Source organism: Melanerpes formicivorus, unplaced genomic scaffold (assembly GCF_026170545.1).
Source record: "Melanerpes formicivorus ecotype bairdi unplaced genomic scaffold, bMelFor1.0.p_v2 SCAF_43, whole genome shotgun sequence".
Lineage (NCBI taxonomy): Eukaryota > Metazoa > Chordata > Aves > Piciformes > Picidae > Melanerpes > Melanerpes formicivorus.
In genome coordinates, this window is record NW_027142395.1 from 2,593,237 (window position 1) to 2,617,488 (window position 24,252).

Below are 24,252 nucleotides of genomic sequence, written 5' to 3' on the forward strand. Positions count from 1 at the left end.
CTAACATCCAGCCTAAACTTCCCCTGGCACAGCTTGAGACTGTGTCCTCTTGTTCTGCCTCTGGTTGCCTCCCTGGATACAGCCTCCCTTCAGGTAGCTGTAGACAGCAATAAGATCTCCTTTGAGTCTTCTCTTCTCCAGGCTAAGCAACCCCAGCTCCCTCAGCCTCTCCTCACAGGGCTCTGCTCCAAACCCCTCCTCAGCTTTGTTGCCCTTCTCTGGACACCTTCCAGCAACTCAACATCTTTCCTAAACTGAGGGGCCCAGAACTGGACACAGGACTCAAGCTGTGGCCTAACCAGTGCTGAGTCCAGGGGCACAATGACTTCCCTGCTCCTGCTGGCCACACTATTCCTGATTCAGGCCAGGATGCTATTGGCCTTCTTGGCCACATTGCTGGGCACACTGCTGGCTTGTGTTCAGCTGCTGTCAACCAGTCCCCCCAGGTCCCTTTCTGCCTGGCTGCTCTCCAGGCACTCTGACCCCAGCCTGTAGCACTGCATGGTGTTGTTGTGGCCGATATGTGGAATCCGGCACTAGGATGTGTTAAATCTCATGCTGTTGGACTCTGCCCATCTGTCCAGCCTGTCAAGGTCCCTCTGCAGAGCTCTCCAACTCTCTAACAGGCCAACACCTGCCCCCAGCTTGGTGTCATCTGCAAATTTACTGATGATGGACTCAATCCCCTCATCCAGATCATCAATAAAGATATTGAACACCTGGGTTGTAGGTGAAATGTTAGTATTTAATGGATAAAGTTGAAGGCAGTTGTTGTGGTGTAGCAGGCCTCAAATCTTACATCTATGTCATTCTTGGATGGATGTCTGCATTAATACTAACAGTCAAATTCCAGTACTTGAAGGGAGTCTACAAGGAAGCTGGGAAGGGTTTTGTTGTGAAAGGATGAGAAGGAATGAGTTGAAGCTTGAGGAGGGTAGATTTAGACTAGATATTAGTAAGGGTGGTGAGACACTTCCCAGGGAGGTCATGGGTGTGCCCTCACTGGAGGTGTTCAAGGCCAGGTTGGATGAGGACTTGAGCGATCTGGTCTAGTGGAAGGTATCCCTGCCCATGGCAGTGGGGGTTGAAATGAGATGGTCTTTAAGCCACCTTCCAACCCAAACTATTCTATGAATCTATGTTTTCCATGATGTTCCTCTTGTAAGAAAAGTTAAATATTCAGAATAATAACCCCAGTACCTTATTAACAGGATTACAGGCAATAAAATTGGAGCAGCTTTTTTTTTCTGGACCTTTTCTAATGTTCCCTTCAGTGTTTGCTCAGGTTGTCTATGTTTGGATTAGTTCCTCTCAAATGAACCTGATTTAGGCAATAGTAGCCATAACTTCTGGGGACTGCTTGTCAACACAAATGAACGGTGATACTCATTTGAACATCAGCAGTGCCCTTTCACATCAAATGAATAAAAGGTTCTGTTTAATATATAGTCTTTGTTGTGTCTTGTGTTTGCAGTTACAGGTGAAATCCAGTCAGGCTTAGAGCTAACACTGAAAGCAGGAGCTGTGTTTAGTAAAACCTGGTTCCTGCCTTTCAAGCACACAAATGTTGAGTCTCTTACTCCTTCTAAGGACAACACTACTATGAAGGATTAGTGCTGACTTAGAAAAGATACGAACTTAGAAATGTCATAGTCAGCAGACAGGTTCCTCAGATGGGAAAGGCTTAGGCACAAGGAGAATGAAGCATTTATGAGCCGTGAAGCCACTATTTTTCAGGCTTTCTGGAACATCTGTTTTGTGACTGACTGGAGACTCCAGTTGCATCAGTTCTTTTCTTCCAGCAAAAAACCTTCATGTGTTAGCCAGTAGTGGCAATTACACTGCACAAATAAAAACTATTTGCTAAGGTGGGTGAACTGTGCCTTGTCTGTAAGGTCTGCAATTAATAGCTCGCTCCTTTCAGTCTTTTCAGTTACTTCTGTATGAATTAATACAATTAATTCTTATCTTAAACTGATTCAAAAGCTCTCTTGGAAACACTATTGCATAGTGACAACCTAAACAGAAAATGAAAGCATAGCTAAAAGGAGTTAAAGTGTAGTAACATCTGCAGTACATTACGGAAGGTTTTGAAGGTCTAATGCATAACCCAAGTGCCCAGCACCCTTGCAGAATGTTTTTTACTGCAGCCCAGTTTTGCTCTGGTCTTTTTCTTTGTCTTGTTCTTAAAGAATAAATAGTGTCCAATGATAACATTAATTGAGCCAGCAGAATGGATATAGGAGGGAGATTGGATTTTACATAAATTGGGTCTAGGTCAATGTCTAGCTCATGTAATAAATGTTTGTTATTTTATGAAGGCAACTATAATTATGTTATTGAATTACAGAAGCTTGTCTGAAAAGAAAATGTCTAACTACAAAATATTTTGAGGTTAAAGCAAATAATTTGACTGTGTAGTAATCATCATCAAAAGCTTTCTTTGCCAGCTGTCATTATCAAAAAGCAAGCCAAATCAGAGTCACTGCACTGTGAGATTAATTTCATCATCTGAATCTAGACAATTTTCCAGTGAAACATGCTGGAATATTGTCAACATCCAGATGAGTCAAATAATGACACCTCATTCCCTGCACACACCACCTTCCCTCAAATATTTTGATGAAAAATGAGAGATTCATAGGATAACTTGTCATGGAAAACCAGGCTGAAAGGCAGTTTAATGAGAAAAGAATTTTCCTCAGTTTGTTTTCAGTCTTCAAGGTGCTTCCCAGTGTTCTTTCTCCCTATAGCTGTTACCAGATATCCTTAGCTATGTGGAAGAATCTAAACTCAGTGATATTTTCAGAGAAATCTTGTGTATGGGGTCCCTCTCATTTATGTATGTGTCATCATTCTCTCTACTCCCATCTAATTTAAAGACACTGTTCCTCTGTGCTGCCCAGAGACAGTGAGGGGCAATAACAAATGGTGGATATTATTCCATCCCCATTGAACAAAATCCTACTCTGTGGTCTGTCCTGCAGGAAATAATACCCAAAGAAACCACCAAAAGAAAAGAAGAGAAAAGAAAAAAAGAAACAAAGAAACAAGCTAACAAAGGGGGTTTCTTCAATTTTCCCCATTAAATTGTGTCTTTTCATACCCTCAGTTGGCTTCCACGCCCAAAATTTAAAAGTACTTAGCTTGTGGTGTGTTTTCATAACCTGTTCTGTGTCACCTGGGAGTTTTAGCAAAATTGACATTCAAAATGCTTAAAAAATGTGGGACAAAGCTGCCACTGTTAGTGGTATTACAAGGCCTAGCACATTACTGGTACCTGACTAATCATAAATAATAGCAATAATGACACGAGAGACAGCTGAACCGAACACAGCTCTGTGCCCTGTACAGCATGGGCACTAAAAGCTTCTAACGTAGCAGTTTGTGTAGTTGTTAGGAGATCAGTAGCAGCCCAGTAAATTTACTGTTTCTCTCAATGAAAAAGGATTAATAAAGGCACATCACTTAAAAAGATTTATTAGTCAGCATAACCTGATGTGCCCCAAAAGCAATGTTTTCTATTACTGCACCAACTTAATTATAGAGATAGTGAAAAATGTGTTTGGTGTGCACTGAATGACTGCTATTAAAATAAAATAAAATAAAATAAATCAAACATTGGAATAGTACTTCCTGACAACCAGAAAGACACACTTCATTTTTTTGTAGTGATTTTTTATTTGGAGACTAGTTAAAGCTTGGTCATCAGCACTTGACAGCTCTGCCCTGGGGGTGGTTGAAGAAAGACTCTCCTAAATTGCTCTGTCCTCTTTTATTCATTGTGCTTCATGGATACTGCTTTTTATTCAGGGATCTTTCATGAAGATTATGGAAATGATGTGAAGATGAATTATGAAAATTTATCTAAATATAATAATAATAATAATAATAATAATAATAATAATAATAATAATAATAATAATAATAATGAATTGTGATTTTATATATATATAATATAATATAATTAATTTTTGATTGTTACACTGGAAATTGAAAGTACTATCTTGATCCTAACCTTCCATCTCCTTGGGTGGAACAAAGAGAAGATTTTATGATTGTTACAGTGAAAATCTCTCAGCACCAGCTGAATTTGGTTAAGGAAAAAGGGTAAAAGCATGAATAGAGTTGATATCCTTAAGCATTTTAGCACATTGCTGATCACAAAAGTTTAAAAAAACCCAGAACACCCAACCAATATTTAAATAGGTAACAAACTCATCTTTGTGAAATGGGATTTTCCTTGTATAGCACTGAGAAATGGTTCCATCCATAAAGCATTTACCAGAGATACGAGCCTGTAAAGGATCTCCTGAATTTTTGAATGTGGACCTCATGATTATGTGACTACATGAGTAAAAAATACATTCATGATGTAATTTGTATTTTTTTGTCGTGAACACATGAATTTTCATCTTAACGTTAGCGTTGTGTGATGGGTTACTCCCATCCTGAAAGCGGGGTGGGGAGGGCTTGTGAGAGCCTTGCTCTCCCTGGAGGGCATTTTCCCCTGGGAACTGAATCAGTCTGTTCCACTCCACCTCCCTATGCAGCAAGCCTATAAAAAGGAAGACACTGCAGCCATTTTTCTCTCTTTTTGGCTCGTGCCTTGCCTGGAAAAGGACTGCTGCTGGCTTCCTGCTTCTCTGCCATGTGGTCAGGCCTGGTCCTCCTCCTTCCTGCTACATCCACACTTCTTCAAAGGACTCCAAAGGACTGGTTTTGTATATGTATTTTCCCCATCCATCCTTGTTCCTTACCCTTGTGAACCCTTCCTGTTATTGTTTGATATATATATACATATATATACACATATATGCATATATTTATATATATGTATATTTTAAAGAAAAATTTTACTTCTCTATGCAGATTTGCTCCTTCCCTTTTCCTCTCGATTGGGAAAGAGGAGGGGGAAGCGGGGGAGGGACTCTCAGCCTTGCCTCCATCTGAGCTCTTAAATCCAAATTAAGGCTCAAACGACCACACATTGATTCTATGATTCTACAATTATTCTTGCACTTTGTTCCAGGATCCTGCCTAACTGATGTTCAGATAAAATCAAGGCCAGGTTGGATGAGGCTTTGAGCAGCCTGGTTCTAGTTGAAGATATCCCTGCCTCACAGCAAGGGGCTGGAACTGGACGACCTTAAAGTCAGTACCAATCCAAACCAAAGTTTGATTATATTATCATTAAGTTTTTGTCCAAAGGAACATTTTTTTAAGGTATATTTCTATTACTTTCAATGCAGAAAAAAAAAAAGGCCCACAAATACAGTATAGCCATGACTCAAAGTAACTGCTATGTGCATCAGAAAAGACACAGATGCTGTTGACATTGGAAAGGAGAATGCAATCTTCAAGTCATCCGTACCAGTATTTTGGGTAATGACTGAGAGAGTCATTAGCCATTGGAATGTGCTGCTCAGGAAGGTGGTGGAGTCACCATCCCTGGAGGTGTTCAAGAGGGAACTGGATGTGGCACTTGGTGCCATGGTTTAGTCATGAGGTCTCTGGTGACAGGTTGGACTTGATGATCTTTGAGGTCTCTTCCAACCTTGGTGATTCTGTGATTCAGTGATTCTGTGATGATTTGCAGAGACTATCTGAAAGACCCCCTGCACACATTAATATCAGGGAAAAATGTTATTGAAGCATCAATGGATGGACAGAGTCCCAGCTGAGATCCTGAACATGCTCACATGGTGCCCTTCTGATTTGCAGATGTCAGAAATGTTGTCTCTTGTCATATTACCTGCCAGTTTTATGGACATAATGCTTCAGTTTTAACTGGGCTTTTTAGTTTTGCCTAAAAAAGAAGCCAAAAGTATACTTCCAACCCCATTTAATTCCTATCTTTGTGTGCAACTTCACTTTATGTTTCTTATAACAAAAAGGCTTTTAAAGTTGATAAATATCTGCAAAGATTTAGCTGTCACTTTGTTGCTTTTCTGTTTGTTTAACTATGAGTGGTTCTTTCAGTCCTGACCTCAGCCTTGTCAAATAGACTCTGTTTGTCAAACCCCTCATGTTCCCATTAACTCCTAGCTGTTTCCGTTGTGACAGAGGATGAACAGCTCACAAACTGTTAGCATCATTAAAAGCAAGGACACTAAGGGAAATATTACCTTATACTTGAGTACAAATACACAACATAAATGGAAAAATTCCAAGCAAATAAAATCTTTTATTGCATAAAGGAAATTTCATATGATTTAAACTAATCTCTTTTAATGCCATCTTTCATACATGCAGGTGACAAGAAAAACCCCTCAAGTTTCACGGTTAGTATTATCTCTTTATCGTTAAAGAACATTAGTAGCTTTATAAATGGAGTTATAAGTGTCTGGGTCTGCTTGAGGGAACTGGCCTGCTTAGCATGATTGGAAGTGTCAGAACCATTCCCACAGTGCTCCAGAGGGTCTGTTCCTGCCCAAAACAGAACCTACTGTTTCTGTACGTTTCAAGGCATACAGTTATTTAGCACAATTATTACCTGTTATTTCTCCCTTCTAGACAGATGGAGGCATGGCAGCTTTGGGGTGCACAGTAATGGGCATCCTAGTCCCCCATCCAGTGGTGTCCTTAGCTCTGCCCACCTGAGCAGTAACCACAACTGAACTGTCTGTGGTGACCTGTGGGTAAAAACTGTGAAAGTTCAGGCTCGCCAGGGTCTGGCAAAAATTGGTTCTTCATTTACACTCAAGCCAGCCCTTCAGTTTATATTGTATGCTGCTCTTGTCTGCCTTTTGTTGTACTTACATCACATTTATAGCAAGAAATAGAGTTCAGAATTAGTGCTAGGAAGTAGGGTAATGACTTCAGCAGACAGAGTAACATTTCGTTATTGTTGGTGTTGTGTTGTTGCTTAGGTCCTGAGCTTTTTTTTTTTTCAGTTGTTGAAGTCTACCTTAATGCCAAAGAACTTCTATTTGGCAGATACAATTATTCAGATGAATATTTATGCAGGTATATTTAAATATGCAAAGTTACATACTACTAGACTGGTAGCATCGCTATGCATATTAGGCTTAAGGCAGTTACTAGATTGTTTGGGGGGGAGGAGAGGGGTTTCTTTGATTTTGCTTTAAAAGATTGTAATTCTAACTGTATGCACTTATAGGCTGGTTCTAATAGTCCTGAGTGTTACTTATGTGAAATTTTCATCATGAGTAAGTTTTTCCTGGATAGTGATAAAAGCCGTTGCAATGAGGACAGCAGGCAAACCATTAAAGCAATTGTGAAATGGCATCAGAAGTAGGTCCTCAAAGTTTATATTTTCCCAAGCTACAGCACCACATCACATTTTTTCCCATACTAGAACATAGAAAGGATTTATCATTCTCAGTCTTTTATGAAACACAAGAAACTCCCAGTTGTGACAGAAACTGTCAGCCAGACTTTACCTTCATCAAATGTAACTCTGCCTGATTGTTTGAGTGTAAGCAAGGGCATAAATTGTCTCTCTGCTATTACAGGTAATTCAAAGTTTAGTTTTGAGATGGTTTCAGTCTTTCTAAAACTAAACCTTTAGACAGATGGTACTGGATGTCAGTTGTTGAGCTTGAGGTGTCATTACTATAATTACTTGCATCACAGCTAAAGCATAGATTTAGTGAGAAGCATTAATAGTTGACGGATTTGCTTAATTCCTTTTTCTCTTTCTTAGATGCCATAAGCAGCAGAGTGAAGAGGTGGACTGTGGGATTCAAGCAAATTTCTGCTGCCAGGGAGGGTACAAGGGTGGGCAGCTAGCTTCATAGAAGACATACTCCTGACAACTAACTGCACCAAAACACCCCTCTTGTGCCAGGCACTCACTGGGTGAGTGGTAGCATTTGTTATTTCCTCCCAAGTGGAAAGGTACTTCTCTTTAGCTGGATTAGATTACCCACCTTTGCATGTATTTAGATGGCAGCTATTTAGCCATCAGCAATACAAGGTTAATTAATTATTTTCATTCAGACAAATCATGAAAAAGTATTGCTCTATATAATCATAAGTATGCCTTTCTGTCCTGATGTCTTTGCATCAAGTAACTGCTGTTTGTTGCCTAGATTATATACATTTAGATTTCTAAATAGCTGTGAGGTTTCTTTAAATCAACGGGGTTCACAGTTCTTTTGTTATTCACTGGCTGATAATATTGTTGGTGAGCAGAATCACAGAATCACAAAATTGTCAGGGTTGGAAGGGACCACAAAGATCATCCTGTTCCAACATCAGCACTAGATCAGGTTGCTGAGAGCCCCATTCAGTCTGGCCTTAAAAACTTCCAGGGATGAGGCTTATACCACCTCCCTGGGCAACATGTTCCAGTGTCTCACCACCCTCATGTTGAAGAACTTCTCCCTAACATCCAATCTGATGCTACCCACTTCCAGTTTTGTAGAGGACATGGTAGAACTTTGAGCTCATTGAGACTTCTGTCTTTCTACAAATTTGAGGGGGGAAATAGCCAACAGATGACAGGTAAACATTCATACAACACAACTGTGTTGTAAACTATTTTCTCTAAGGCACTGTTGTGGTGTTGAGTAGTTGACATGTCTAGAGATTAGGTATTTTGCTTCGTTTTAAAAAACAAGCAAAAACGATGCATAGAGGTGGTACCATGGTTTCTCTGAGAAAGCAGTCTCAAGGCCATTCCAGATTACCATATTCCACAACATAAAATATCCTATTTGACCTTATTGCTGTCTACAACTCCCTGAAGGGAGGTTGTAGCCAGGTGGGGGTTGGTTTCTTCTCCCGGGCAGCCAGCACCAGAACAAGAGGACACAGTCTCAACTGCAGAAGGGGAGGTTTAGGCTGTATGTTAGGAAGAAATTCTTCATAGAAAGAGTGATTGACCATTGGAATGGGCTGCCCAGGGACGTGGTGGAGTTACCATCACCGGAAGTGTTTAGGAAGAGACTCTATGGGGCGCTGGTGCCATGGTTTAGCTGATAAGACGGTGTTGGACTCGATGATCTCAAAGGTTTTTTCCTACCTGGTTAATTCTATTCTATTCTATTCTATTCTATTCTATTCTATTCTATTCTATTCTATTCTATTCTATTCTATTCTATTCTATTCTATTCTATTCTATTCTATTCTATTCTATTCCCCATACCCCTTGGACTTGTCTGCACCCAGACACTGAGGATCCAGAGCACAAAATCCCTGTAGAAGTCAATCTTCCTCCCCTGTGTGGAAGTCTCCAGTCTTGTCACATTTATGCCATCTACACATATTAACATTTAAAAGATAATTCAAAGTTGAAGGAATTAATCCTACCAGAGAAAAATAAAACACCAGTTTATCCCATGGAATGATGCTGGTGGTGTCAATAGGATTGTAACATGAATTTATTACACCATTTCTGAGCTGGGTAGTGCTCTCTTTAATAACGGTACATCACATTTTTCTCTATAATGACCCATTAAAATGCTAGAAATAACTCCATAGTTGGCAGAGCAAGTATGCACTTCTCATTTTCTTCACTCTGTTTTTCTTGCTTTCTTGTCAGGTTCAGACTGTCTATAAGTGTTTGCCTTGTTGGTGTTCTCACCCAGAAAGAATGCTTGAAATTTTTTATGGCATTTTGTGTCATTTAAAATTTTCTACCTTTTATTATAAATAAAATAAAATAAAATAATGTTTGCATTTTTATTCAAGTTCAGTGTCCTGAAGGGTCAAACCCCAAAACATGCCCTCGCGCAGACAATGGGCTAAGCACCTGTGAATGTGCAAACCTGGACACTTCCTGGGGTCCTGATAAACATGTAGCACGTATAATTAACTTTGTAACACAGCTGTGAACTGTGTGTGTCCCTGGCCATGTTTGGATATGCTCCCTGATATAGGTCCAGTTATCAGGGCTCTGTGTTACCAAAGGGCATTGTCTTGGGACAGTATTTAAACCAGCCAAGAAGTTAGGCAACTTGCCTTGTTCTTACCCTAAAGAGACAAGAGCCAAATGCTGCTGGAGTAGCAGCTGAAGAATCTGTCCTTACAGGCAACAACTACACCCAGGCCTTACACCTGGACCAAGGCAGAAAGGGGAAAAGCTCGAAGAGAAGTGAATCCCTGAAGAGGCTACAGCCCAGCACTGGAGCACACAAGAGAAGGCATCTAGCCCTCTCTGAGCCAAGGACTGCTCTAACTATAGCCACAGCATCTAGGAAGATACCAGAGAGAGGAGCATATTGTGAGTACCCGGCTAATCTGCCACAGGATCCCATTTGTGGGAAACCACAGATCACAGCACCTGTATTTCCAATTTGAATTGCTGTATTGGAAATGTCAGATCTGTACTTAAATCATTTAACTGTCTTTATACGTGGAATGTAATACTCACAAATTAAGAGAATCTGTAAATACACTGTGTAAATAAGCTGCAGTGGTGTTTGAAGATACCGCTGCCCAAGATATCAAATCATAAAATATATTAAAATATACTTTTATACATTAGTGGTGCAGTGAGAACTAGGGTATTCAACGGTGGGATACCTTCACAAGATAAATTGTGTAATTACAGCCTCAGATTTGAGTGAAAAAAACCTGCAACAATCCAAATAGCATCGATGAGAAACTGGCTGGATGCATTTAAAAACTATGAGTAAAGATTCATATTATAAGGAAAAGGCTGAGTCCTGTGATTAAATTCTTTATTTGGAAAAAGAATTAAAATGTAAAAGGGCACTGACCCGGAGACTTCACGATTTAGTTGCCATGCAGAGTAAAAAACTGGCTGAATCTTTAAAAGCACAACGTGATGCGGACAGATTCTTGCCGCCGACTTTTCCTGTTGACGGGCGACCAGAACCGCGACAGCGTGGAGAGAACTTTAAAACAAACTTTAGAGCAGCTCTTCCAGGCACCGCAGAGCGCCCGAAGAAAAACAGCCGCCACAGCCTGCGAGCCAACGCTCAACAAGTTCCGTGCCGGAGCCTGAGACCCGCTTACCCACGAGGGGGTAGGAGCCGCCAAGACGCGGCAAGAGCGGCCCGAGGAGCCGTGAGAAACTCAGCCGGCAAGCAGGACGCAGCGGAGTCGCGAGAAAGCAACTCCGCGACCACAGCAGGCAAAAAGCCCCCGGACGGCGTCGGCACCCCGAGCCGCAAAAGGAAAAGCCTCGGAGCCGGAGCCCGATCCTGCCCGGCAAGAGGGAAAAAGGTCACCCGCTACGAGCTACAGGAAGATAGGGAAACTATCTACAGCCGGTGCCACAAAGTGCAGCCTAGAAGAGGAAGCCCCAAAGCTCCTCCAGGCCGCGCACAAAGCGTGTCTTGCGGGGAAGAGCCGCATCGCAGAAATACTCTCCAAAACCAGACTACAGCTCCCATCAAGACGCCGCGGAAGAAAAGCACGATCTCTCAACCAGTTTAATAGTTCCCGAGACCTCAACAACTCGGCCCACGCTGTAACGAAGGAAGGCCATTTTGAATCGGTGCAGTACTCTGCAGCTCCGCCTGCCAGGGAGCAAGGAGTGCGCCACGCAGGAACCTCCCGTGCCAGTACAGCGGCTCCAAACCCACGCTCCAGCCCGGAGCATAATGGAAGCTACACCAGAAGGGCCATAGCACACGAGGCTGATCACGGCAGCGGGGTATCACCGGGGCGGCACACCAAGAACCGCAAATTCGAAAGGGACTCCTTGTCCCGGGCAGAGTAATGCCAGCGAGCAATCACGCTGGGCACAGCTGTTCATATTGCAGAGCATATGCCCAACCGGCAAATAAAGTCTTTGATACAGGCATTAAAGGAAAACCTGTAAAACTGCAGTGACTGCTGTAACTGTGGGGGCAGCCCCGTAGCAGCTTCACCTATAGCTCGCCTAGCAAGGAAATTAAACCCTTTCTCCACCCACTGACTACCATGGAGGACAACTAAGTGTTCAGCAACAGAGAGCCACCAGCATCAAGGGGGTGAAAGCTGGAGATCACCCTGACTGAATGCAGGGCAGGCACAGGACTCTATAATGAGAGTAACTGTGAATGTATATGGTTTCATATCGTCATGTATGATGTTTATATCGTGTTATAAGTATACTATAAAGAGTCACCATATTTTTATGGGGACATAATTCATAAAAGTAAACCTTACTGTAAGGGTGGTTATTACCGTCGACAACAAATGCCCATTGACAAGGGGGTGCTAATGATCCCATTTGTGGGAAACCACAGATCACAGCACCTGTATTTCTAACTTGAATTGCTGTATTGGAAATGTCAGATCTGTGCTTAAATCATATAACTGCCTATACTGTGTAAATAAGTTACAGTGGTGTTTGAAGATACCACCACCCAAGACATGGATTTATAAAAGATATAAAAATATACTTTTATTACAGTCAGCTAAGCTAGAAGCAGGTTGGTTTGGTTTGGTTGCTTGTGGGGTTTTTTGTTTGTTTGCTTGTTTGAGTAATTGGGTTCTTATAAGAATATTTCTGGCTTCTCTGCAATTCTGTGTTGTGTTGTTTTACTATTTCTAAATATTCTCTTAGGGATCAGTTCCTGCAACATATTTGAAGGCATCCTCCAGACTAGACCTTTGTCCAGCTTTAAAGATAGGTCATCAGATCACTGCTCACTGTGTATCTAAAGCAATGCAGAAAACCTAGCTAACTCACAAAAGCCAAGGGTATCTATGTTATTATGGTCTGGCTCATACTCTATAGGGAGTTCAAAATTACACAGAGCTGGGAATCCCCATGTCTAAATTCTGCACCAAATGAGACTCAAAATCAGTGCAACTGCATGTTTTTCCCCAAATGCAAAACCCCCTCTGACCTTCCTACTTTTTTATGCAAACTAAGAACCTTTTCAAGATGATGAGATTCGAGTATCAGTTCCAGAAAGCCATCACTGTGCATTATAGGCACTTATGCACATTAGAAAACAAAGCAATCTACCACTTTCCAGGGTTAATGCCATGAAATATTTTATGGGTGGTCCATAAGCGGACAGAATGTTGCACTAATGTGTGGCTGCATGGCAATTAAGCTTAATTAAGAAAGGTTTTGAAAAATACTGGTGAAAATAAAATACGGGAATGAAAGCAACTGCACTTTTGGGGACCATACTGTACTACACTAGTTCAGCGAAGAACTCTTCTAAAATTGTCCCTCATCTGTCACATTCTGATGCACATCCAACAATTTGCCAGCCCAAGCTTTTTTCCTAGAAGGAGAAATCTCTTAGGAGCACATTCTTGACCCATCCTCTGATGAACTCACTGGTTCCTTTAAAAGACAGCTGCAGCAGATGACACTTATTATGTGGCCATCCGGTTTAACTTACCACTGCCTTTTTTTCTATGTGGAGTAACAAAGATAATGATGCATGTGGATTTTCATTTTCATATGTGCTTTGGGGAAATTTTTTCACAATTTCATTTTTTTTAATGATTTCTCAGATTTACAACTGAGCATCCCATATGGAGCATCTGATTCTGGTTCCAGTGATCTTCCTCAGTGAGAAAACCCTGGTAAGCAGATCTGAAGCAGTTCCCAGGCTTCCACACTGCATGATTTGAGGGCATCCCATCAGACAGACTCTTTCATAGCTGTTTCTGTGCATAGAGGCAGACTGTTTCACAGCTAGGTTCAAATTCCCTCTCCTAGAGAATTTTAAAGGAAACCAAATTTAAAGTCTTTGATGAAACAGAATTGTTTTTCTTTTCTGGATTAGATAGTTGCTACCACAGGGACCTTTGTGTTATGTTATATTATATTATATTGAATTTTATTAAATTGTAGAAAATAAGTAGAAAAGCAGGAACAAAGGGCTACACAGTCAGTAGGCAGATCTTTGGTTTTTAGCTTGGATGGCACCTGGTATTGCTTTCCACCAGGATACTGGGATGCCTTTTGCCCTTAATGAACTTTTTACACCTGAGACAAAATAGAGATTCTGTGGACAATTTATAAAGAAAAACACCAGTTTCATGTGAGCATTTTTCAGACCAACAGGGAATTTATGTATGGAAACTACCAGAAGGGTGATTGAAGCCAGGGCGGGGTTGGTCTCTTCTTCCAGGCAAGCAGCACCAGAACAAGAGGACACAGTCTCAAGCTGCACCAGGGGAGGTTTAGGCTGGAGGTGAGGAGAAAGTTCTTCACTGAGAGAGTTGTTAGCCATTGGAATGTGCTGCCCAGGAAGGTGATGGAGTCACATCCCTGGAGGTGTTCAAGAGGGAATTGGATGTGGCACTTGGTGCCATGGTTTAGTCATGAGGTCTGTGGTGACAGGTTGGACTTGATGATCTTTGAGATCTCTTCCAACCTTGGTGATTCTGTGATTCTATGAAATCATATATGGGTAAAGAGAAACACCTCATAAAAAGAATGACTACATCTGGGGTCAGCAACTGTAACTTACATGCTTTTTTTTTTTCCAAATAAAAAAAGTTTGTTCAGACCAATTTTTTTTATTTTATTTCATTTTTATTGCAGCTCAACAAGGTAGCCTCATCTGTAATTGTTTAACCTTCTGAGTTTCTTTTGGGGTGTTTTGGGGAAAAAAAAAAAAAAAGAAAGATAAAACTACCACTTTGTATTTTCAGTTATGAAGCTCACTCATATGTGAAAGATGCAGTGAGAACACTTTTCTTCACTGCAGGAAACTGAAGTATGTGGTGATAAAAATATCACACATGAAAGAGTGTGTTGAAAATGAGAACAGAGGGGCACAAGGGTGATAAATGTGAAAAAGAAGCTAGTTCTGGGATTTTCTTGACGTACATGAATGGCTGTACACAGGTAATCAGGTACACCTCCTTATGTCTAAGACCTGCTTGGTACAGGTTTACCTGCACATACACAAATGCAAAGTCTGATGTAATGTATCCATAAATTATAATTTTCAACAGGTCAGCTTTTATGAAGGTCAATCTAATTCACGAATTATATTCCTAGAAGGGATTCTGCAACCAAATCTCTAGACGGGATCTCATGTTTAGCACAAAGTGATACTTCTGAAGAGAGATCCCCTTTACCAGGGATCCCCTTTACCAGGGATCCCCTTTACCAGGGACCCTTACTCAGATCTCCTTTACAAGGGACCCTTACTCAGATCCTCTTTACCAGGGAACTGGACTCAGATCCCCTACTCACCTTCTTATCTGTAACTGGAAAGTGAAAGCTCAGCCGAAGAGCTGCTGGTATGTAAAGTAATGAGAAACTCCAGGGCATGCCTGGATGTGTGGTAACAGCACTTGCAAGGGAAGCTGGCACAGTCTCCTTGGCTGAGTTGTTATAAGCCCTCCGAAGACTCATTCTTTCATGGAGATGATTATATATTGGTGGAAGCCTGATGCAGTTGCAAAGCGGTGGGTGAAAAAGCTGTTTCCCCACTAAAAGCCTAAACTTAGCATTTATTACTTCCTACTAGGTCACAGAACATCACTCAGCTGTAATTTTGATGATAGCCACTCTCTTTTCATCTTCATCTGCCTGAAACACTTGGCCCTACACCTCTTTTACACATGATATAAATGCTCCCCTCCAGCAGGTTTCCCAAGATCTGCACTGTTCCTGCTGGCACCTTCTGCAGCAGCCTGACCTCTGGGAGTTTCTGGGACAGACTGAAAGGAATTTTCTCAGTCAAGTAAATTAATCAGGGAAAAGGCTGACATTCAGCTTTTGCTCAGTTAATGATAGGGAAAAATCACCTGGGTTGGTAACTGACTAGTTAACAGGAACCTACAGGGCATCAGAATTTGACCCTGATTTGAATACTGTATAGATTATATTTTATGCCAGAATGCTGCAACATTGCTCACAGGCACCTGTGACAGCAGCTGGACATATTCTCTCTACTGTCTCTTGACACCACAAGGTTTAAAGGGGCTTAAAAGGCAGAGAAATTGAGGCATATGAAAGGGATCTGCTGAGAAAGTTCAATAAATGGGCAAACAAGTCCATTATTCTGTTTTCTGGAAGGGACATTGATAGGATAGGATAGGATAGGATAGGATAGGATAGGATAGGATAGGATAGGATAGGATAGGATAGGATAGGATAGGATAGGATAGGATAGGATAGGATGGGATAGACCAAACCAGGTTGGAAGAGACCTTCAAGATCATCGCGTCCAACCTATTATCCAACCCACCTACTCAACTAAACCAAGCACCCTATCAAGTCTCCTAAGCACCTCCAATGATGGTGACTCCACCACCTCCCCAGGCAGCCCAGTCCAATGGACAATCACTCTCTCTATGTAGAATTTCTTCCTAACCTCCAGCCTAAACCTCCCCTGGCACTGCTTGAGACTGTGTCCTCTTGTTCTGGTGCTGGTTGCCTGGGAGAAGAGACCAACCTCCACCATATTTTTGTGAGAGGTGTTTAATATTTACAGGTGAAGGAACTTGGGATCATTGGTATTCTTGGATTTCTTTCTAACCTGCCCTGATTTCTTTTTTTCCACCCTCCTTCCCTCTTTTGTGGTTTTACAATGTAAGCACCCACATCAATTCTCTTTTTGGGATCCACTTCACTGTAGGCCCAAGGTGAACCTCATCAACAGCTACTGAAACACAGACATCACACATTCCCAGCACCATGTCCTGCCAGCAGCAGGAGGAAACCCCGTTTTATGTTTTGGCCTGGTCAGAATATTTTGTGAGTTTTCTGTCTTAAAAGGGTATGAAGCTACCTCCGTCTCAGTATATTGGCATGTGAGCAACCTAAACAACTGGGAAACTTGTTTCCAAGGAGAAATACAGAGCACAAATTCCCCAGGTTTCACACTTCCACTGGGGGGCTGAATTTTGCCTCTTTCCACCTTTTTTGCAGGCTGGATGGGGGAGGGCAAGTGGGCTGTTTCTGTGGTAGCTTCAGGCAGCTCTTGCCAGACTGAAAATTACACTGGAAAACATTTCTTAGTTTATGCCAAAATAAGGAATTGTTTAATATGTAAAGTAAACACAGAAAGTTATTCCCATAAATTGAATCTACCTATTTATTAGCTCTAAGCAAAAGAAACCTACACCCTGTGCAAGCGTGGTCAGATTCTTTGGGCTCACTTCAAAAAGCTTGCTCTTTTTGTCATTCCACTCTGACCTCTTCCCTGTTAGTGCTGGGGTGAAAAGCAGGCCAAAGATCTGCTGAGAAATGGGCCAAACCACTGCTGACCTTTCCAAATCCAATTTCTTCAAAGCGAGACCTAATTGACGTGTTCCCACACTGTGTATTGCTGAAATGTACGCTGCAGTTCAAGGAATGAATGCACCATGGTGCAATCTCATTTTGAATCCAGTTTTCTTGCTATGTGTCAGAAGGTGAGTGAGGCAGAGTGTGGTACAAGTCACAGAGAGCAGTCACACACAGGTTTCACAAACCACTGAAGTTTATCTTTGAAAGGCTTTATACTTTGGAGTGGTTCTTTCCCTTAAGATATAAAATGCATTAGACTTGCCTTCTCTCCTCCTCCCTTTTACCTTCCTGTCTGGGGAGATTCATATGCACAGGGGCTGTAGGTGAATGAGATGATAAGGGGAGGGCCTTAAAAATCATATTTAAAATTTATATTCTTTCTCTTTGCATATCCCATTTGCTATGAGTGATATTCCTACTTTAAAGCAATGAAGATGGTTCATGCTGTGTGAAATTTTGCAGTCTGTGCTAGGCGCCACAGGTGTGCCTGCAGAATCCATGTAGGAAAAGCATATTGGCATTCTTAACCTAAATCTTATAATCCTGTTTCAACAGATGCATGGAGACTGGCCCCCTCCCTCTGTTTTCCAGAAGGAGCTGCTGTTTGTTTCCCATGCAGCTAGCCAAGCACTGCCTGGCCCCAGTGGTGGGTAGCCCGACACACGCAGCGTGAGCAGTGATACCATGCCATGCTCTGCAGCCCACTTACATGCTCTGGGGGGTGCCTGCTTGTGTAATGCTGCCACTTTTTGTCTGGTGCAAAAGGGACAGTACAGGACTCTCATTCCCCATTTAACTACTGTAGGGCATATGTCGTGGGTAAGTACATCTGAAGTCCATCTGGCAGTGCCAAAGAGAGGAGCATGAGGTTGGGTTTGGTGTGCCTCTTGAGGGAGGCTGCCCATCCAGCTGGAAAGCCATGGCATGGCAGACAGCAGTCAAGCTGCTCCATGTTTGGTGCCTTACCACAGATCTCCCAGCATATGGTCTATCTGTCCAATTTGGTTGTACAGCAGAACCAGAGATATTACAACCTATATATGTATTTATTTCATTATAATATTAATTGTACAAATATCATTCCAGTAGAGCTGATGTAATGGAGAATCAGAGCCTTGAGTTAATGGGCTTAACTGTGCCCTGACTCTGTAAGCTGAAGACTTTCAGAGGAAGCCTCAATGCTCTCATTTTCTAATTTTCCATATCAAAACAAATGAAAATATATCATTGTGCTCAAAATTGCTGAATTAAGTGAGTGTTTTTTAAATTTAATTTTATTTCCATAGCCATGAATAGTAAATTTCATCCATTCATGACCAGTTTATTTAAGAGTTTGCTAACTAACAAGATCTGGAGAACTTTCTTTCTTGGAAAGTATTGCAGTAAGAGAATTGTTTGTGTTTATATTGCTTTCTCAATGTTTTTGTTATTCTGTTTCCCAAGACGCAATTACAGTCGCCTGTACTTCAAATATTTTGGAGAAGAGATTGTATAAACTGAATAGGTAACACCTGCTGGCAGATGGATTTACTGGTGGAAAGTGGAGAGGGCTAATTTGTTTTACGTGCTTCCTCCCACTGCTGGCACCTTTCAATGTGGCACGATGTTCCTGTCTTAGAATAGAATAGAATAGAATAGAATAGAATAGAATAGAATAGAATAGAATAGAATAGAATAGAATAGAATAGAATAGAATAGAATTAACCAGATTGGAAAAGGCCTTTGAAATCATTGGGCACAACTCATCATCCAGAACCATCTAATCAATTAAACCATGACACTGAGCACCCCATCCAGACTCTTCCTAAACACCTCCAGTGACAGTGACTCCACCACCTAACAGCATCAGAACAAGAGGACACAGTCTCAAGCTGTGCCAGGGAAGGTTTAGACTGGCAGCACATTCTGAGTGCTGAGTCCAGGGCCAATCTCTCTTTCTATGAAGAACTTCTTCCTAACATTCAGCCTAAACCCCCCCCGGCACAGCTTGAGACTGTGTCCTCTTGTTCTGGTGCTGGCTGCCTGGGAGAAGAGACCAACCCCCACCTGGCTACAGCCTCCCTTCAGGTAGTTGTGGAGAGCAATAAGGTCTGCCTTGAGCCTCCAGGCTAAGCAACCCCAGCTCCCTCAGCCTCTCCTCACAGGGCTGTGCTCCAAACCCCTCCCCAGCTTTGTTGCCCTTCTCTGGACACCTTCCAGCAACTCAACATCTTTCCTAAACTGAGGGGCCCAGAACTGGACACAGCACTCAAGGTGTGGCCTAACCAGTGCTGAGTGCAGGGGCACAATGACCTCCCTGCTCCTGCTGGCCACACTGTTCCTGATACAGGCCAGGATGCCATTGGCCTTCTTGGCCACCTGGGCACACTGCTGGCTCATGTTCAGCTGTCTATGAACCAGACCCCTAGGTCCCACTCTGCCTGGCTGCTCTCAACCACTCTGACCCCAGCCTGTAGCACTGCATGGCCAATGTGTAGAACCTGGCACTTAGATGTGTTAAATCTCATGCCGTTGGACTCTGCCCATCTGTCCAGCCTGTCAAGGTCCCTCTGCAGAGCTCTCCTATCCTCTAACAGGCCAATTCCTGCCCCTAGTTTGGTGTCATCTGCAAATTTTAGTGATGATGGGCTCAATCCCCTCATCCAGATCATCAATAAAGCTATTGAACAGGATGGGGCCCAGGACTGATCCCTGGGGTCACCACTAGTGCCTGGCTGCCAGCTGGATGTGGCACCATTCACCACCACTCTCTGGGCTTGGCCCTCCAGCCAGTTCCTAACTCAGCACAGAGTGTTGCGGTCCAAGCCACGAGCTGACAGCTTAGCCAGCAGTTTGCTATGGGGGACAGTGTCAAAGTGCTTGCTAAAGCCCAGGTAGACTACATCCTGTAATAGGGAATATCTTTTCATAGAGGGAGCCCGTCTCCATAGGATTACACTTCCCTTTGGGTTTTGCTGTCATTTATCTTTTCCAAATGCCTTCATCATTACCCTTTTATCCCTATTTCAGTTTAAAGAATAGAATGGCAGAGCAGCTCTAACTTCGGCATTTAATTGCTCCTCACCTTGAGCCTAAACTTTCCCTGGTGCAGCTGTAGACTGTGTCCCCTTGTTCTGGTGCTGGTTGCTAGAGGGAAGAGATCAACCCCTTCCTGGCTACAACCACCTTTTAGGTAGTTGTAGAGAGCAATGAGGTCACCCCTGAGTCTCCTCTTCTCCAGGCTAAACAATCCCAGCTCCCTCAGCCTCTCCTCATAGGGCTTGTGCTCGAGGCCTCTCACCAGCCTTGTTGCCCTTCTGTAGACACATTCAAGTGTCTTGATGTCCTTCCTAAACTGAGGGGCCCAGAACTAGACACAATATCTCAGGATGTTTTAAATTGTGTAATAAAATCCTCAAGAAAGGTCACACAGGACTGAAGCAAAGGTGAATAAACTGCAGGGTCTTTGCCTTTCCCTCCCATTTAATGTGCAACTGAATATTTACATCAATCCTCTTTATTTCCTCACCTGGTATAAAATTCCACATGCTCATCTTTTAGATTGCACACTGTTTAGGAAGTGTGTTAGGTAGGAAATGGTAAATTGCAGTATTGAGAAGTACTAGCTGATAAAACATTCTGTGTACATGTGTAATATATGGGGTTTGCATATTACTGTGCCAACAATATCTGATCCCAGTCAGATAACAGTAAAACAACCCATGGCTTTGATTGGATTCAAAGAAAGTCTCAGTACTTCTCTCTCTTATTTCAGGTTTGATGTACTTGCTTTAATATTTTTGTGTTCTATTTTTATGTACCTACCCTACTTTAAGCTTCAGCAAGACAGAACTTTCAATGTAAATTTTCTGGGAAAAAAATGTTCTATGTCTTACACATATTCTAAGCCATTCAATCCGATCCAAAAATTCAAGGACTTACTTCGTCCTGAATAATTTTGATCCTTCCCTGCTCTGGGCAACATTAGAATCCATTGCAGGAGAGGAGACTCTGGCTTTCCTCAGTCTGAGAGGATTCTCAGACCTTTGCAGATTCTCACAGCGTGAGACTTTTCTGCAGGCTGGACTGGGGACACACTGGTCATCTCACCTGGGAGAGTGCCACTGGAGAAGACAGTCCACGTAGGCCATGGGGCTAGCATTGGACAAACGAATTATGGTTGGAACAGGATGGATTGGAAGGCACATCCAGAATTTTATCTCTAATGTGATTTTTTTTTTTGTTTATGGGGGTTTGGGGGTTGTGTTTTGGGGGGTGTGTGTGTTTCATAGTTTCATAGTTTCATTCAGGGTTGGAAGGAACCACAAGGATCATCTAGTTCCAACCCCCCTGCCACGGGCAGGGACACCCCACACTAGATCAGGCTGGTCAGAGCCTCATCCAGCCTGCTCTTAAACACCCCCAGGGACGGGGCCTCGACCACCTCCCTGGACAACCCATTCCAGGGTTTCACCACTCTCATGGTGAAGAACCTCCTCCTCACATCTAGCCTGAATCTCCCCACCTCTAGCTTCATTCCATTCCCCCTAGTCCTATCACTACCTGAGATCCTGAGAAGTCCTTCCCCAGGCTTCCTGTAGGCCCCCTTCAGATACTGGAAGGCCACAATTAGGTCACCTCGGAGCCTTCTCTTCTGCAGACTGAACAGCCCCAACTCCTTCAGTCTGCCCTCATAGGAGAGGTGCTCCAGCCCTCTGATCATCCTGGTGGCCCTTCTCTGGACACGTTCCAGCACCTCCACATCCCTCTTGTAATAGGGACTCCAGAACTGGACACAGTACTCCAGGTGGGGTCTCACCAGGGCTGAGTAGAGGGGGAGGATCACCTCCCTCGACCTGCTAGCCACACTTCTGATGCAGCCCAGGATCTGATTGGCTTTGCGGGCTGCAAGTGCACACTGAGAGCTCCTGTTGATCTTTTTGTCCACCAGCACCCCCAAGTCTCTCTCCTCAGGGCTACTTTCCAGCCAGTCACTGCCCAGCCTGTATTTGTGCCTGGGATTGCCTCGACCCAGATGCAGGACCCTGCACTTGCTCTTATTGAACTTCATGAGGTTGGCTTGTGCCCACCTCTCCAGCCTGTCAAGGTCCCTCTGGATGGCCTCCCTTCCCTCCAGCATGTCTGCTGCACCACACAGCTTGGTGTCATCAGCAAACTTGCTGAGGGTGCACTCAATGCCACTGTCCATGGCACCCACAAATATGTTGAACAAGACACGTCCCAGGACTGATCCCTGAGGGACTCCGCTAGTCACTGGCCTCCACTGGGACATGGACCCATTGACAGCCACTCTTTGGGTGCAGCCATCAAGCCAGTTCCTTATCCATCTAGTGGTACACCCATCAAACCCATGTGTCACCAGTTTGGAGACCAGGATGTGGTGCGGGACAGTGTCGAAGGCTTTGCTCAGGTCCAGGTAAATGACAGCAGTTGCTCGCCCCTCATCTATTAATTTTGTCACGTGCTCATAGAAGGCAACCAGGTTGGTCAGGCAGGATTTGCCCTTGGCAAAGCCATGCTGACTGTTCCCAATCACCTCTTCACTATTCTTCTGAGCCAGTAGTGCCTCCAGGAGGATCTGCTCTATGATCTTTCTGGGCACAGAGGTGAGACTGACTGGCCTGGAGTTCCGTGGTTCCTCCTTCTTACCCTTTTGGAAGATGGGGGCAATATTTCCCCCTTTCCAGTCTGTGGGGACTTCCCCAGACTGCCATGACTTTTGAAATATAATAGAGAGGGGTTCAGCAACCTCATCTGCCAGTTTTCTCAGCACCCGTGGGTGTATCCTGTTGGGTCCCATGGACTTGAACACTTTCAGGTTCTTCAGGTGATCACGAACCTGATCTGCACTTACAATGGGCAGTTCTTCCTCCCCGTCCCTGGCTTTGTCTTCCATAACATCAGGAGTGTGGCTAGAGGCCCTTGCAGCGAAGACTGAGGTAAAGAAGTTATTAAGTACCTCAGCCTTTTCCTCATCACTTGTGAGCATGTCACCATTTTCCTTTCTGAGGGGGCCCACACCTTCCCTAGACTTCTTCCCATTAATATACCTGTAGAAGTTCTTAGTGTTCCCTTTAATCTCACTGGCTAGATTCAATTCAAACTCTGCTTTGGCTTTCCTAACCAGGACTCTTGCTGCTCGGGCAGCTTCCTTATATAACCCTGTTCTGCCTGTCCTTCTCTCCACTTCCTGTAGAGTTTCCTTTTAAGCAATAGTGTGTCCAGTAGCTCCTTGCTCATCCAGGCAGGCCTCCTAGCATTCCTACCTGCTTTTCTCTTTGTTGGTATAGAGAGCTCCTGGACACAGAGGAGGTGGTCCTTGAATACTGACCAGCTGTACTGGGTCCCTCTTCCCTCCAGGGCTTTGTCCCACGACACTTTGGCTAGCAGATCCCTGAACCGATCAAAATCTGCACCTCTAAAGTCCAGGGTTGTAAGGTGAGAATACTTCCACCTGAAATTAAGGGTTAGGGATAGGGTTAGGGTTAGAGTTAGAGTTAGTGTTAGGGTTAAGGATAGGGTCAGGGTTAGGGGTTAGGGTTAGGGTTAGGGTTAGGGTTTAGGATTAGGGCTAAGGTTAGGGTTTAGGGTAAGGGTTAGAGTTAGGGTTAGGGTTAGGGTGAGGCTTAAGGTTTATGGTTAGGGTTCGGGTTAGGGTTAAGTTAGGGTAAGGGTTAGGGTTAGGATTACGGTTAGGGGTTAGGGTTAGGGTTAGGGTTAGGGTTAGGGCTAGGGTTAGGGTTAGGGTGAGGGTTTAGGGTTAGGGTTGGGGTATGGGTAGGGATGGGGTAGGGTTAGGGTTAGGGGTAGGGTTAGGGTTTAGTGTTAGGTTTAGTGTTAGGGTTAGGTTAGGAGTTTACCGTTAGGGTTAGGATTAGGGTTCGGTTTTGGGTTAGGGGTAGGGTAGGGTTAGGGTAGGGTTAGGGTTAGGGTTAGGGTTTAGGGTTTAGGGTTAGTGTTAGGGTTAGGATTTAGGGTAAGTGTTAGGGTTAGGTTAGGGTTAGGGTTAGGGTTAGGGTTTAGGGTTAGGGTTAGGGTTAGGGTTTAGGGTTAGGGTTAGTGTTAGGCTTAAGGTTAGGGTTAGGGTGGGTTAGGGTTAGGGTTAGGGT